Source organism: Pseudophryne corroboree, chromosome 7 (genome assembly GCF_028390025.1).
Source record: "Pseudophryne corroboree isolate aPseCor3 chromosome 7, aPseCor3.hap2, whole genome shotgun sequence".
Lineage (NCBI taxonomy): Eukaryota > Metazoa > Chordata > Amphibia > Anura > Myobatrachidae > Pseudophryne > Pseudophryne corroboree.
Genome location: NC_086450.1, coordinates 239556318 through 239570986, shown reverse-complemented (window position 1 = coordinate 239570986; position 14669 = coordinate 239556318). Strand labels below are relative to the sequence as shown.

General features: G+C 52.1%; 1 protein-coding gene across 4 annotated transcripts in view; it reads left to right on the top strand.

Moving 5' to 3' along the window:
• Nucleotides 1-14669, top strand: part of HSPBAP1 (HSPB1 associated protein 1) — a 336513-nt gene that overhangs the window by 18117 nt on the left and 303727 nt on the right. Inside the window, exon 1 of one of the 4 annotated variants that reach the window (XM_063934052.1) lies at nt 9695-9944. The exons of the other annotated variants lie outside the window; for them this stretch is intronic. The gene's annotated coding sequence lies outside the window, so the exon portion shown is untranslated. Of the gene's footprint in view, nt 1-9694; nt 9945-14669 lie in introns of those variants that run through there. 4 annotated transcript variants of the gene reach the window in all.

Sequence of the window (14669 nt, the reverse complement as noted above, 5' to 3'; positions counted from 1 at the left end):
GTGGTGTGGTGAACTCTGTTGTTGTAAGTCCAGACCAGCTCCTGAACACGTTCGGGCCATCGCTGCTTCTCGGCACGCTCCAACACGCGGAGCATCTGCAGCAGAGTCCGGTTGAATCTCTCGCAGGCGCCATTCCCCTGCGGATGGTAAGGTGTCGTGCGGGACTTTTGAACGCCATAAAGCTGGCAGAGGCGCTCCATCAGCTGCCCCTGGAAACAGGCACCCTGGTCCGAATGGATCCGCTCAGGACAACCGTACTGCCGAATGAAATGTTCGACGATCGCTCGTGTTGCCGACTCTGCGGTCTGGTTTCGGGTGGGAACCACTACCGTGAATTTAGTGAAGTGGTCAGTCATTACCAAGGCATACTGGTGCCCACTTACAGATTCCCCGACCAACACGTAGTCGATCATCAGCATCTCCAGTGGCCGACTGGTCCGGATCGTCTGGATGGGCACGTGTTGTTCCGGTGGTTTAACTACCGCACACCGCCTGCACTCACGACACACCTGGTCCACGACCGCTTGCAGCCGGGGGGCGAAATATTGGCGTCTCAACCAATGGTATGTCTTATAGGGCCCCAAATGGGCCCCTTGCTCGTGCGCCTCTTCCACCAGCGACCGCACCCGGGCTTCTGGCACGACCATCTGCTCCACAGTACGCATTTCCTGTTCCAAGTAGCAGCGTCTCCGCAAGGTACCAGCGCAGACCCGCAAATGGTCCCAACGACGTACCACCTTCCTACAGAACCCGGTCAATCCATCCTGCTCTTGGCGGGATGGCACATGACCCCTCTGTACCCACTGTCGAACGAGGTCCAAATCCTCATCAGCCTGCTGTTCCTGTGCCCAGTCCATCTCCGTGTACCTAAGCAAGGCAGTCTGGGCGTTTTGTCGGTACAACTCTCCGGCCGTGGCCTGCCGCACACGAGTGAGATCCGGCATTTCTTCGCCGCAGTCCTCTTCTTCCCCACCAGGTTCGGGGGTTTCCACCGGAAAACGAGACAGGGCATCTGCGTTGGCATTACTCTTCCCCGGTCGATAGCGGATTTTGTAGGAGAACTTGGCCAACCTGGCCACCCATCGTTGCTCCAAGGCACCCAACTTGGCGGTCTCCAGGTACGCCAAGGGGTTGTTATCCGTGAAAATATCCACGTGGGTGGCGGTCAAGTACTCCGCAAACTTCTCGGTCACGGCCCACACCACTGCCAGTAGCTCCAACTTGAAGGAACTGTAGTTGTCTGGGTTCCTTTCGGTCTCTCGCAGGCTACGACTGCCGTAAGCAATCACCCGCTCCTGCCCATCCTGGACCTGGGCCAAGACCGCGCCCAACCCCTGTAGACTCCCATCCGTGTATAGGACGAAGGGCTTCTCGAAGTCTGCGTACCCCAACACTGGAGCTTCCGTGAGACTTCCTTTCAGTTGGTCAAAGGCCAGGTTCTGCGCTTCTCCCCAAGTCTCCAGGGCAGCTTTCTTAGTGGTCGCAATCCCCCGAAGCAAGGCATGTAGGGGTTCCGCGATCCGGGCGAAATCCTTGATGAAGCGCCGGTAGTACCCCACCAAGCCCAGAAATGCCCGCAATTCCGTGACGGTGGTGGGCACCTTCCATTCCTGGACGGCCGCCACTTTGCTGGGGGTTGGGTACACCCCATCACGTGACACTACATGCCCGAGGTACTCCAAGCTGGATTTCAACAGGTGGCACTTCCGGGGCTTGAGCTTCAGGCCGTATGCTTCCAACCGCTGAAGAACCAGGTCGAGTCGAGCAAAGTGTTCCTCCAAGGTCGGGGCGAACACAATGATGTCGTCCAAGTAAATCAGCAAGGCTTCAAAGTTCAAGTCTCCCAAGCACCGTTCCATCATCCGCTGGAATGTGGCGGGTGCATTGTTTAACCCAAACGGCATGCGGCAGAATTCGAACAACCCCATGGGAGTGACGAATGCGGTCTTCTCCCTATCCTGGGGGGCCACCGGCACTTGCCAGTATCCACTGGCCAGGTCCAGGGTCGAAAAAAACTTCGCATTGCCCAGTGCAGCTAGGGACTCCTCGATCCTAGGGAGAGGGTAAGCGTCCCGGACGGTGCAACTGTTCAGCTTCCGGTAGTCCACACAGAACCGGATAGTCCCGTCCTTCTTCCGGACTAAGACTATGGGTGCAGCCCAGGGACTTTTGCTCTCCTGGATCACGTGGTTGTCCAGCATCTGACGCAACATGCTCTTTACTTCCTGGTACAACCGGGGCGGTATCGGCCGATACCGCTCCCGAACCGGGGGGGCGTCTCCGGTGCGGATCTCATGCTGCAGGTCCTCCGTATACCCGAAGTCTTCCTCATGCCGGGAGAACACCTTCTGACGGTTCCAGAGCATCTGGTCCAGCTTGGCTACGTCCCCGGCCGCACACTCTTCCAGCGACACGTCCATCTGCGTACGGATCATGGTGCCGTTCCACTCGGGGCAGGGCCCCTCCTGCTCCTCCACTTGAACAGATAATGCCCATGCCTCGGAAGCCTCTGGCTGTAGGGAGAGCTTTCGCATACCCTGAACGCTATCCTCGTGAATCGCCACCACCTGAGCGATGACTGTCCCAGCCGGGACTCGGCAAAGCTGATCGGTGAGATTGCAAAAGCGGACGGAGACCTTTCCCCCGGTCACCACCGACACGGTCCGTGCCACCATCACTCCAGACCCCACCCTCAGCGCATCAGTGGGCTCTACCATCACCTCCATGCCATTTAGGCTCTGATGAGTCCGTACTTCCAGAGGGATCAGGACTTCTTGGCGAGGTGGCAACTCCAGGCGCTGGTGGTGACCGACCTTCAAAAGACCCAGGTGCTCATCGATTGCCCCTAGGGCCCTGGTCCCCCGTCGTCCCACTTGTTGGAGTGCCTGCTGGACGGGGCGCCGGACTCCCAGGTTCTTCCAATATTGTGGCCCATTTTCCTGGAACAAGAGCTGGTCGAGATGTCGGAGTACATTCATCCCGAGGATCACTGGGCCATGGCTCAGCCCCGGGCTGCTGACTACCAGCAGCCCCTTCCTACCCAGCTCTCGGCCACAAACTACCATCTCCATCCACACCACCCCCACCACGGGAATGGGTAGGTTATTAGCTGCCGTGAGGGTAATGAAGCTCTCGGACACCTCACTTTTAAGATGGGCGTAATGTTCAAGGAAACAGGCCTCGGAAATGGTGGATACTTGAGAGCCGGTATCCAACAGGCAAGACTGCTCTTTCCCACCGAGGCGGCTGACTACCACGGGACACTCTCCTACCAATTCAGCCTGTTCGTTAATGGCTGATCTCTCCCCATCGCTCCCCCCCACGGGTGGTCCCGTTACCGCGAGGGAGGTCAGTTTAACTGTGCCTCCGGGATTGCTTCGGTACAGGTCCGCGCAATATGCCCATACCGATGGCATCGGTAACAACGAGGGCCCCGGCCCTCTCCCGGACGGCCGTCCGGTTCCGCGCCTCGCCCACGGGGCCGCCTGGTGTCCCGCTCACGGGACTCCGTGCCCCGCTGGTCACGCCGGTACACTTCCTCCCTCAGCTGGGAGACCTCTTCCCTCATTTCCTTAGTCACCCGAAGGAAGGCCTCTTTCAGGTCTTGCACGCAGGTCTCTAAGGGATTGGTCTCCCGGCTAGCCACGGGCGCGGAGATCGGCTGTACCCACTGGGGAAAAACGGCGTGTGGCCCGTAATTGGCATTGCGGTCCCTGGCTACGGCGTCGATCTCCACCTGATGGAAGGTCAGGGTGTCATCCTGGGATATCTTATCCAGCATCACCTGCCTCAGGGGCACGTTCCGGAGTCCCATGGCGAACTGGTCCCGCAATATTTGGCTGGTGTTGGTGAGCGCCCCAAACCCATCGGGGTCTTTCCGACGCACTTCTCCCATCATCTCTTGGAGCGCGTTTGCATACTGGGGGATGGACTCATCCTCCCTCTGGAACCGGCCAAACAGACGCTGCCGGAGGGTCCCCGCCGAAGAGGTGTCGCCATAAATATCCCCCAGGATATTATAGATCTCCTCCAGCTCCTCGCGTTCATCGTCGGGCCGCAAGAGAATCGTCCTACGAGCCTCGCCTTCCAGAGAATTCAGGGCGAGGGGCACCTGCAGGTCGTCGGGCACCCGATAGATGAGGAATGTCGCCTCTAGTCGGGCCTTCCAGTCCTCTAAGGTCATATTGCGACCGTCGTAACGGGGTAGGTGGGCGAGGGCTGGTCCGACGTTGAGTCGACGCGATGACCTCCGTCGCTCGTCGTCCGTTCCCCTCGCCACCACATCAGTGGAGCTGGCAGTCGAGCCTCTCCGAGTGCGTGGTTTCGGCGCATCTGTCCACGGCTTCTCGGCCGTGGGTAGTGACCGATCTCCGTCCATCCTGCCGACTACGCCAAGTGTGAGCGGCTAACAAGGATGTACCGCCTGCTGCTGTGCAGGTGTCGTCACTCCACCCACCTGTGCAACGCCGCCACAGACGATATCCAGACGCGTCAGAGACTTCACTCTCGAGACCACTCCTCGGGGCGGACACCACCTCACCGCGGACGACGGGGGTCTGGAAAGAGAGGAATATGTCGGTTGAGACGTACGCCCGACCTCCGCCTAGAGTACGGGACACGTCAGGGGTAGCCGCGACCTTTACCGGCTGGGCGGAAGGTCATCACTGGCCAATAGGCCTCAGCTACCCAATTCTCACACACTCGCACTCTCGCACGTTGTGTGGTGAGAGGGGGTCCTCGCGTCCGCGAGCAAACCCTCCGGACCGGTATACAGGGGGGATGACAGACAGACAGACACAGGGTGATACTCACTTCCAACTTGCGGGTCACCTTGATTGTCGCACCTCTCCGCTCCTGTTGGGACAAGAAGAACAACCTCCCTACCTGCAGGCTACTCTACGGCTAACAACAATACAGCCAACTACGCCTGCCTAACAAACTAACTTAAACAACTGGAGGCTACTGGTTCTACCCCAATCAAACGGAGACTGGACCAATTAACATGTTCACTACCCGGCAAGTCAGTGGAACAATTCCCCGGCCTAACAGTATACCCCGATTTACCAGTCCTACCTTCCGGATGTTGGACACCAGCCGGTGCCTTTGGCTCACAATGAAGGACGGGGGTCTGGAACAGACGGTGGCCCACTTCCGATGACCGGGGGATGGCGACGTGTGGGACGGGAACGTTACTCCACCCTTCCAATCCCCTGGGTCATACACCGCGTGGGGCCGGTCTGCTACAAACAACAGCCACTGACCCCTCAAGAGCTGCTACACAGCCCACTTCCAGCCGGAGGGGCGCAGGCAGGAGCCTGAATGAGGGGCGCAGGCAGGAGCCTGAATGAGGGGCGCAGGCCGAAGCCTGGGGTGAGGGCACAGGCCGAAGCCTGGAGTGAGGGCACAGGCCGAAGCCTGGAGTGAGGGCACAGGCCGAAGCCTGGAGTGAGGGCACAGGCCGAAGCCTGGAGTGAGGGCACAGGCCGAAGCCTGGAGTGAGGGCACAGGCCGAAGCCTGGAGTGAGGGCACAGGCCGAAGCCTGGAGTGAGGGCACAGGCCGAAGCCTGGAGTGAGGGCACAGGCCGAAGCCTGGAGTGAGGGCACAGGCCGGAGGCCTGGAGTGGGCACAGGCCGGGGGCCTGGAGTGGGCACAGGCCGGGGGCCTGGAGTGGGCACAGGCCGGGGGCCTGGAGTGGGCACAGGCCGGAGGCCTGGAGTGGGCACAGGCCGGAGGCCTGGAGTGGGCACAGGCCGGAGGCCTGGAGTGGGCACAGGCCGGAGGCCTGGAGTGGGCACAGGCCGGAGCCCGCCTAACGTGCGCACAGGCCGACAGGGCCTGACTCTGCCCGCAGGCCTAGTGCCTGTCCCTGGTGCTCTAGGGAGGATTATAGGTAGGTAGAGGTGGCCCAAGGCCGCCTACCTGTCGCGGAGGGAGAGGCTGCAGCGGGGAGCTTCGTTAGCTCTTTTGCTCTCCACACGCTGCAGCACTCTCCGCCGGACTTCCGCCGCTGGTCGCCGTCTTCTGTCTTCCTGCGTGACTCCGCCGACGTCTTCTTCCGCACTGCCGATGTCTTCTGCTCCGCCGACGTCTTCTTCCGCTGCTCGGCCGCCGTCTCTCTTCGCTGGAGCTCTTCTTCCTCTTCTGTTCCCGTCCGCCGTCCGACTGACTGTTCCCGCTCCGCAGCGCCTCTTATATGGCGCCGGGAGCGGGCGGAGCTATGACGCGGCGAGCCCCGATTGGCTCGCCGCGGCGAGCTCTGATTGGCGGCCAAGGCGCGAGCCCTGATTGGCTCGCGCTTGGCGCGCCGTTTGAAATGCGCCGCTGGGATTGGAGGGGCTTGAATCCTTTCGGATGCAAGCCCCTCCAGACTGGAAACCGCCCGCCGAGTCGCCGCTCGTCGCTCCGCCGCCCGTCGCTCCGTGGAGGGGAAGGTTGCAATCCCCTTCACAGTGACAGCGCCTTGCAAAGCCGCTCCATTATATTCAATGGTGGGAACTTAGCGGCTAGCGGTGAGGTCACCCGCCGGTCAGCGGTGACCGGCGGGTGACCCCACCGCTAGCCGCTAAGTTCCCACCATTGAAAGTAATGGAGCGGCTTTGCAAGGCGCTGTCAGAATACAGACGGCGTCCAGCCAATCAGCTGAGCGCCACGGAAGTAGCGCTTCCTGATTGGCTGAAGGGACGTCAGTGACAGGAGTCACGTGATGTCCCGGCATTCGGGAGAAAGTAGTGTAATGTGAAAACATTACACTCCTTTCTAGTACGTATGGCTCGCTGATCGTTTTTTATTTTGCCAAGTACGTGGATTTACCACTGGACCTGGACCTCTGGACGGACGCTGGAAGGTGAGTATAATTTTTTGACAGGTACCCTCGGATCGTCGGAGATCGTTGCAGTCGGCGTGTCAACATAGGTAAGTATGTGTGTGTCGACGTATGAAATAAAGTTTTACTATCAAGGTGTGTGTGTCCTGTTTTTATTTGGGTATTTTTTTTTCAGTAGTACTACAGGTACCAGCGGGCCCGTTTTTCTCCCGCATGCTGGTACTTGTGGTTCTCCAAGTACCAGCTTGCGGGGGAGGCTTGCTGGGACTTGTAGTACTAATGGAAAAAACAATATCTTTTTTTTACAACAAAGGCTATCAGCCCTCCCATCCGCAGCCCATTGGATGGGGGGGGACAGCCTCGGGCTTCACCCCTGGCCCTTGGGTGGCTGGGGGGGGGGGACCCCTTGATTGAAGGGGTCCCCACTCCCCCAGGGTACCCCGGCCAGGGGTGACTAGTTGGATATTTAATGCCACGGCCGCAGGGCACGGCATAAAAGTGACCCCCGGCTGTGGCATTATCTGTCCAGCTAGTGGAGCCCGATGCTGGTGTTAAAAATACGGGGGACCCCTACTCGTTTTGTCCCCCGTATTTTTGGCACCAGCATCAGGCGCAGAGCCCGGTGCTGGTTTTAAAAATACGGGGGATCCCTGCCCGATTTTTCCCCTGCATTTTTAGAACCAGGACCAGCTCGATGAGCCCGAGGCTGGTTATGCTTTGGAGGGGGGACCTCACGCCATTTTTTTCCCTGATTTTACCGTTCCAGCCATTGGGCAGGAAGGCGAATTCACTACGCCCACTGCTCGCCGATTGGCCTGGATCCGCCTGCGGGAGGGGCGAATCGTTTTTTCATTGAATATAGTGAAACCAGCGTCCCGGCGACAGGGCTGCGGCTGGCGATAGCGGGCGAATCACACAGAGGCGGATCTAATGCCGCGATTCGCCCGCTATTGCATATACCCCATATAATCCTGGCTCATTGAACATATAAGTACTATATTTTGACTACAAGTCAATTGTCCCAACTTGCAGAGCCTTATATAATATATGCAGATTTCATGTATAACTTTAGTGATTCCGAAAAATGAGTTCAAGACTTGGAATACCAGCTCTATTTTGTCTAGTACATTTATTATAGGTGATACAAATTACAAGATAAGATAACACAATGATAATAAATCTTATAATTTATCTGTACTTCCTTAACCATGGTACATACATAAAACACAAACAGTTATACAAACTTAAACAATTAATACACATACTATACACTTGCAAGAATATGTGAGGGCATAATTCATAGCTACCGTCTTAGGATCCTGACTCCCTCTGGACTTTGTTCCTTCCTCCTCTCCTTCTAACTCTCTAGCTATCAGACTGCCCCTTTTATCCTATATTCTACCAATTCAAAACTAGTATATCCCCACAGTTTCCAATGAAGTACATAATTATAGGTTTTGACAGATTCCAAAGTGTAATAAAACGTTCTCTGCAGAACTCCGTCCCACGGTGGTGAGCATGTAGGGAATTTGGGATCATAAAATGTGGTATTTCTTTATCCATCAGAGATCTACCTTTGTATGGATGTGTAAACGATCTATTTCGCCTAGGCCCTAGGGTGTTAGCATAAATGATGGGGACCTGTTTATAGTGCGTTTGATCCTATATTATCATTGCCTCTGGCCAGCAGTATAACTGGACAATAGGCCAGCTAGTTGATAGACTTTCTAAAGGTATGAAGATCTTTGATTGTGAATTCCAATGTACCCTGTTCATACCAGTAACTGTTTGCATATTATGAGACCTGAGCTAGGTGACCTATTGACTTTATCCACCAAGTTATAATGATTTATTTGCTGTGTGTGAATCAAGTATACAGTATACATAAATCTACATATCATGTAAACTTTGATTTAACTGTACTTGGTATAGCGCAGATCAGACGTTAATCCTTTCATTAATTCAGATATGAATAATGGCATGGAAGGGATGAATTTGTGTAATGCTCAATGTATTGTGTATTCTGGCTATATGGCTTACACAGGGAAAACCTGTCTCTTACATAATGACCCATAATCTTGCAGTAAAACACACAGAAATACATGCTACTAAATTCTCAAAACATAAGACTAATACATTCAAACCTATTTAAGTTATACCTTACAATAATATATATATACACACACTCTTAACTGGTTAAAATCACATTGGGTAATAAATCATATTATTTAATTTACATAATTTGTTCTAACTTTGGTACCTACTAAATTATATTGTTATGTAATGGTCTATATGGCAACACCCGACATTTTAAATTAGCTAATCATACTATAAATTCATTAAAATACTTTGGGATAGAGCATGTTCCGCCGACATTGAGGGGTGGGGATAGGGCCAAAGTTCTGTTGGAGAAAGAAACTCGGTGGATTTTGAGACTGGACACATTCTGGCCTCGGGGCCTTAATGAAAAGGTTAACTGGAATGTTTTCGTTTAGGGATGTGGGTGTGACACACCCATAATTCCAATAATGGTTACTGTATTCTGAATATATGTACCTGACCCTGGAGGTTTTCATAGTTGAGGATTAAGCCCTTCAGAATATTAAAATTAAATAATAAACTAAAATATTCTATTTAGCACTACTAGTCGTAGTGTTGCTTACTATGGGGGTACTGTTTTTCAGGAACAATGATTCTTAGGAATAGTGTTTCTTCTATATAGAGTAGTCTTATGCTGCTTTGCTCTATGTGATGCTTGTTATTGTTGTCTCTCTTTTTATATTTTTTACTACATTCTCTATGTATTGCACTGAATAATTATTTTTTTATAATTATTTTCTATATCTCTCACATGTATGTTTAGGGAGCAGACTCTGACTACGTGTCAACCCGGCACCTGGTGATGGGGTGAGCAGCCTGTGAGCTTACGTGTCACAGCGGCCGGGCCGGGCTGACTGGCGTGTGCAGGGTAGTCATGACAATGACTGCCTGGCGTCCGCCGGGTGGTCATGGCAACGGTGACGCAGTGGGCGGAAGTGACGCGGCGGCCCTGGACCCGGAAGCAGGACTGGCGTGGAGGAGACACGGTAGCAGACACGCTCCAAGGGGTATTTAGAGGGGTAAGTTTGTCTATGTTTGTTTGTGTACATTTGTATTTGGCCTGAGGAAGGTGCTATTGCCCAGAAACAGCTGTAGCCACTTAATACAATTTTTTTTGCAAATACCTGACTCCAGTGCCGTTCATTTTTGGGAGCTGCATGTCATTTCTGGAACTGGCACGGAGCACGTTGTGGTTGAGAGCTTGTGAGTGCCGACTGTTGCTGCAAGGATATAGAGATATATATATATATATATATATATATATATATATATATATATATATATATATATATATATATATATATATATATATATATATATATATATATATATATATATATGAGAGAGATATGTATATAGAGAGAGAGATATGTATATATATTAAAGATGCTGTCTTAAGAGATATATATAATCAAACATGTCCAAAGAGACATGAGTATACTGGGTCCTAGAGTCAAAGCTATGTCTATTCTTCTTGACGTGTCCTGTAGAATATGCAATGGACAGATGATGCCAACTTAAGTGGCATATGGAAGGCTGAGGATTGTGTGGAGAAGGGTTCTCGGACCTGGTCTCCACGGCTAAAGCTGGTAATTCGGATATTTTGCCTTATATTCCTGCACAGCCTAGGAAAGCACGTCATTATCAAATGCAGCTTTTCGAACAAAGAAACAAGAAAGTCCGAGGTGCGTCCTTTCTTGCCAGAGGCGGGGCCAGAGGAAAGAAGCTGCACAACACAGCTAGTTCCCAGGAACAGAAGTCCTCCCCGGCCTCTATGAAAATCCACCGCATGTCGCTGGTGCTCCACAGGCGGAGCTAGGCCCGGTGGGGGCACGCTTTCGTAAGTTCTGCAACAAGTGGGTTCACTCCCTGTTAGATCCCTGGGCAATAGATATTGTGTCTCAGGGATACAAGCTGGACTTTGAGAAGATGCCTCCTCACTGCCGGCCCTGCCGGCTTCCCCCCACGAGAGGGAAACAGGGTTAACTGCAATTCACAAATTGTATCTTCAACAGGTGGTGGTCAAGGTTCCCCTCCTTCGACAAGGAGGGGGTTATTATTCTACCATGTGGTAGTCCCGAAACCAGACGGTTGGGTCAGACCCATATTGAATTTAAAATCCCTGAACATATACCTGAAAAGGTTCAAGTTCAAGATGGAATCGCTAAGAGCGGTCGTTACAAGCCTGAAAGGGGGAGATTTTATCATGACTCGGGACATAAAGGAGGCATACCTTCATGTCCCCATTTATCCACCTCATCAGGCGTACCTCAGAATTGCGGTACGGGATTGTCATTACCAATTTCAGACGTTCCCGTTTGGTCTCTCTACGGCCCCGAGAATATTCACCAAGGTAATGGCAGAAATGATGGTATTCCTGCGGAAGCAAGGTGTCACTATTATCACGTACTTGGACGATCTCCTCATAAAAGCGAGATCAAGAGAGCAGTGGCTGAACAGCGTATCACTTTCTCTGGAAGTGTAACGGCAACACGGCTGGATTCTATATATTCCAAAGTCGCAGTTGGTTCCTACAGCTCATCTGCCTCTCCTAGGCATGATCCTAGACACAGACCAGAAAAGGCGGCACAAGGAGCAGGGTGGCGATGGCGGAAGCCACCAGAATTCTTCGATGGGCGGAGAATCACGTACGAGCACTGTCAGCAGTGTTCCTTCCGGGAGTGGACAACTGGGAAGCAGACTTCCTCAGCAGGCACGACCTCCACCCGGGAGAGGGGGGACTTCATCAAGAAGTCTTCGCGCAGATTGTAGGTCGGTGGGAACTGCCACAGGTGGACATGATGGCATCCCGCCTCAACAAAAAGCTACAAAGGTATTGTGCCAGGTCAAGAGAGTCTCAGGCGATAGCTGTAGACGCACTGGTGACACCGTGGATGTTCCAGTCGGTTTATGTGTTTCCTCCTCTTCCTCTCTTACCCAAGGTACTGAGAATCATAAGGAAAAGAGGAGTGAGAACAATACTCATTGTTCCGGATTGGCCAAGAAGGACTTGGTATCCAGAGCTGCAAGAAATGCTCACAGAGGACCCATGGCCTCTGCCTCTAGGGCAGGATCTTTTGCAGCAGGGACCTTGTCTGTTCCAAGACTTACCGCAGCTGCGTTTGACGGCATGGCGGTTGAACGCCGGATCCTAGTAGAAAAAAGGGATTCCGGATGAGGTTATTCCTACGCTGATAAAGGCTAGGAAGGACGTGACGGCTAAACATTATCACCGTATACGGCGAAAATATGTTGCTGGGTGTGAGGCCAGGAATGCCTCTACAGAGGAATTCCAGCTGGGCCGTTTCCTTCACTTCCTACAGTCGGGAGTGACTTTGGGCCTAAAATTGGGCTCCATTAAGGTCCAGATTTCGGCCCTATCCATTTTCTTTCATAAAAAACTAGCTTCTCTACCTGAAGTTCAGACGTTTGTAAAGGGAGTGCTGCATATTCAGCCCCCTTTTGTGCCACCAGTGGCACCTTGGGATCTTAACGTGGTGTTGAGTTTCCTGAAATCTCACTGGTTTGAGCCACTTAAGACCGTGGAGTTAAAATATCTCACGTGGAAAGTGGTCATGCTATTGGCCTTAGCTTCGGCTAGGCGTGTGTCAGAATTGGCGGCTTTGTCATGTAAAAGCCCCTATCTGGTTTTCTATATGGACAGGGCAGAATTACGGACTTGTCCGCAATTTCTGCCAAAGGTGGTGTCATCTTTTCATTTGAACCAACCTATTGTGGTGTCTGCGGCTACTCGTGACTTGGAGGATTCCAAGTTACTAGATGTAGTCAGGGCTTTGAAGATTTATGTAGCCAGAACGGCTGGAGTCAGGAAAACTGACTCGCTGTTTATCCTGTATGCATCCAACAAGCTGGGTGCTCCTGCTTCAAAGCAAACTATTGCTCGCTGGATCTGTAACACGATTCAGCAGGCTCATTCTGCGGCTGGCTTGCCGCCTCCAAAATCGGTAAAAGCCCATTGCACAAGGAAGGTGGGCTCTTCTTGGGCGGCTGCCCGAGGGGTCTCGGCATTACAGCTTTGCCGAGCAGCTACTTGGTCGGGTTCAAACACCTTTGCAAAGTTCTACAAGTTTGATACCCTGGCTGAGGAGGACCTTGTGTTTGCTCATTCGGTGCTGCAGAGTCATCCGCACTCTCCCGCCCGTTTGGGAGCTTTGGTATAATCCCCATGGTCCTTACGGAGTCCCCAGCATCCACTAGGACGTTAGAGAAAATAAGATTTTACTCACCGGTAAATCTATTTCTCGTAGTCCGTAGTGGATGCTGGGCGCCCGTCCCAAGTGCGGACTTCTTCTGCAATACTTGTATATAGTTATTGCTTAAATAAGGGTTATGTTATGGTTGCATCAGGTTTGTCTGATGCTCTGTTGTTGTTCATACTGTTGACTGGGTATGTTATCACAAGTTATACGGTGTGATTGGTGTGGCTGGTATGAGTCTTACCCTGGATTCCAAAATCCTTTCCTTGTAATGTCAGCTCTTCCGGGCACAGTTTCCTTAACTGAGGTCTGGAGGAGGGGCATAGAGGGAGGAGCCAGTGCACACCAGTAGTCCTAATTTTTTCTTAGAGTGCCCTGTCTCCTGCGGAGCCCGTCTATTCCCCATGGTCCTTTACGGAGTCCCCAGCATCCACTACGGACTACGAGAAATAGATTTACCGGTGAGTAAAATCTTATTTTTTCAGTCACAAAATTGTGTAGTCAATATCAGATAAATTCCATGTCTGTGAGCGGCAAAAGTGATGAGGAGAATTTGTCAAGCACTCCCATAGCCCTAACATGCTTATCTTGTAAGTCAGGGGTAATTGATATGAATCAATTGGTCACGTATGAGGGTTTGTGTGCAAACTGTTTCGCTTTTCAGCGAAGTAAAAGACAGGAGTTGGTTCAACCACCAACAGAGCCACCATGGAATATGTTTGCAAAGACTCTGTCCTCTATTGTGGACAAGTTAGCTCCAGTAGCACCACCTCAGGGGTTAGGTTACACTATGAACCCATACATGCAGCTCCCTTCCTATGGCCTGGTTCCAGTAGCCTCTACTAGCAACCAAGAGACAGATGAGACTAAGACGGATACGTCTATGTGGCAGACTACGCAAGATAATACAACAGATGATGATACAGTAGACTCGACTCCGTATGATGATCAGTCGCAGAGTTTTAGTTCAGATGATGTTGCTGAACTTATTAATGCTGTAAAGGCTGTTCTCTCGTTAGAAGAGCCAGCCATGACAGTGTTAAAAACTAAAGCACCTCTATTTAAACGAACAAAGGCAGTGAAAGCTGTATTCCCAGCGTCAGATGAGCTGACGGAAATGATGGATGAGTCTTGGGCGGCGCCCAGTAAAAAGTATCAGATTCCTAAAAGATGGGATTCTTATTATCCATTTCCAGCTGTGGATTGTTCGAAAAGAGAAGTTCCTCCGAAAGTAGATGCACATGTTCTGCGACTCGTGCATAAATCTGCTTTACCACTGTCATCTACCTCACTTAATGATGTCACAGACAGAAGGGTAGATAGCCTTTTGAAAAATATATTTTCTCTAGTAGGAACAGTGGTATGACCTGCTATGGCTTCGGCCTGGATAGCAAAGGCAATGGGCGAATGGATAGAGGAACTAGAGAATGACATCCCTTCCCCTACTAGGGAGCAAGTGGATCGTTTTTGCCGTTTAAGACAATCTGCCCAGTATTTGGAAGAAGCAGCAATTGATGTAGGTACAGT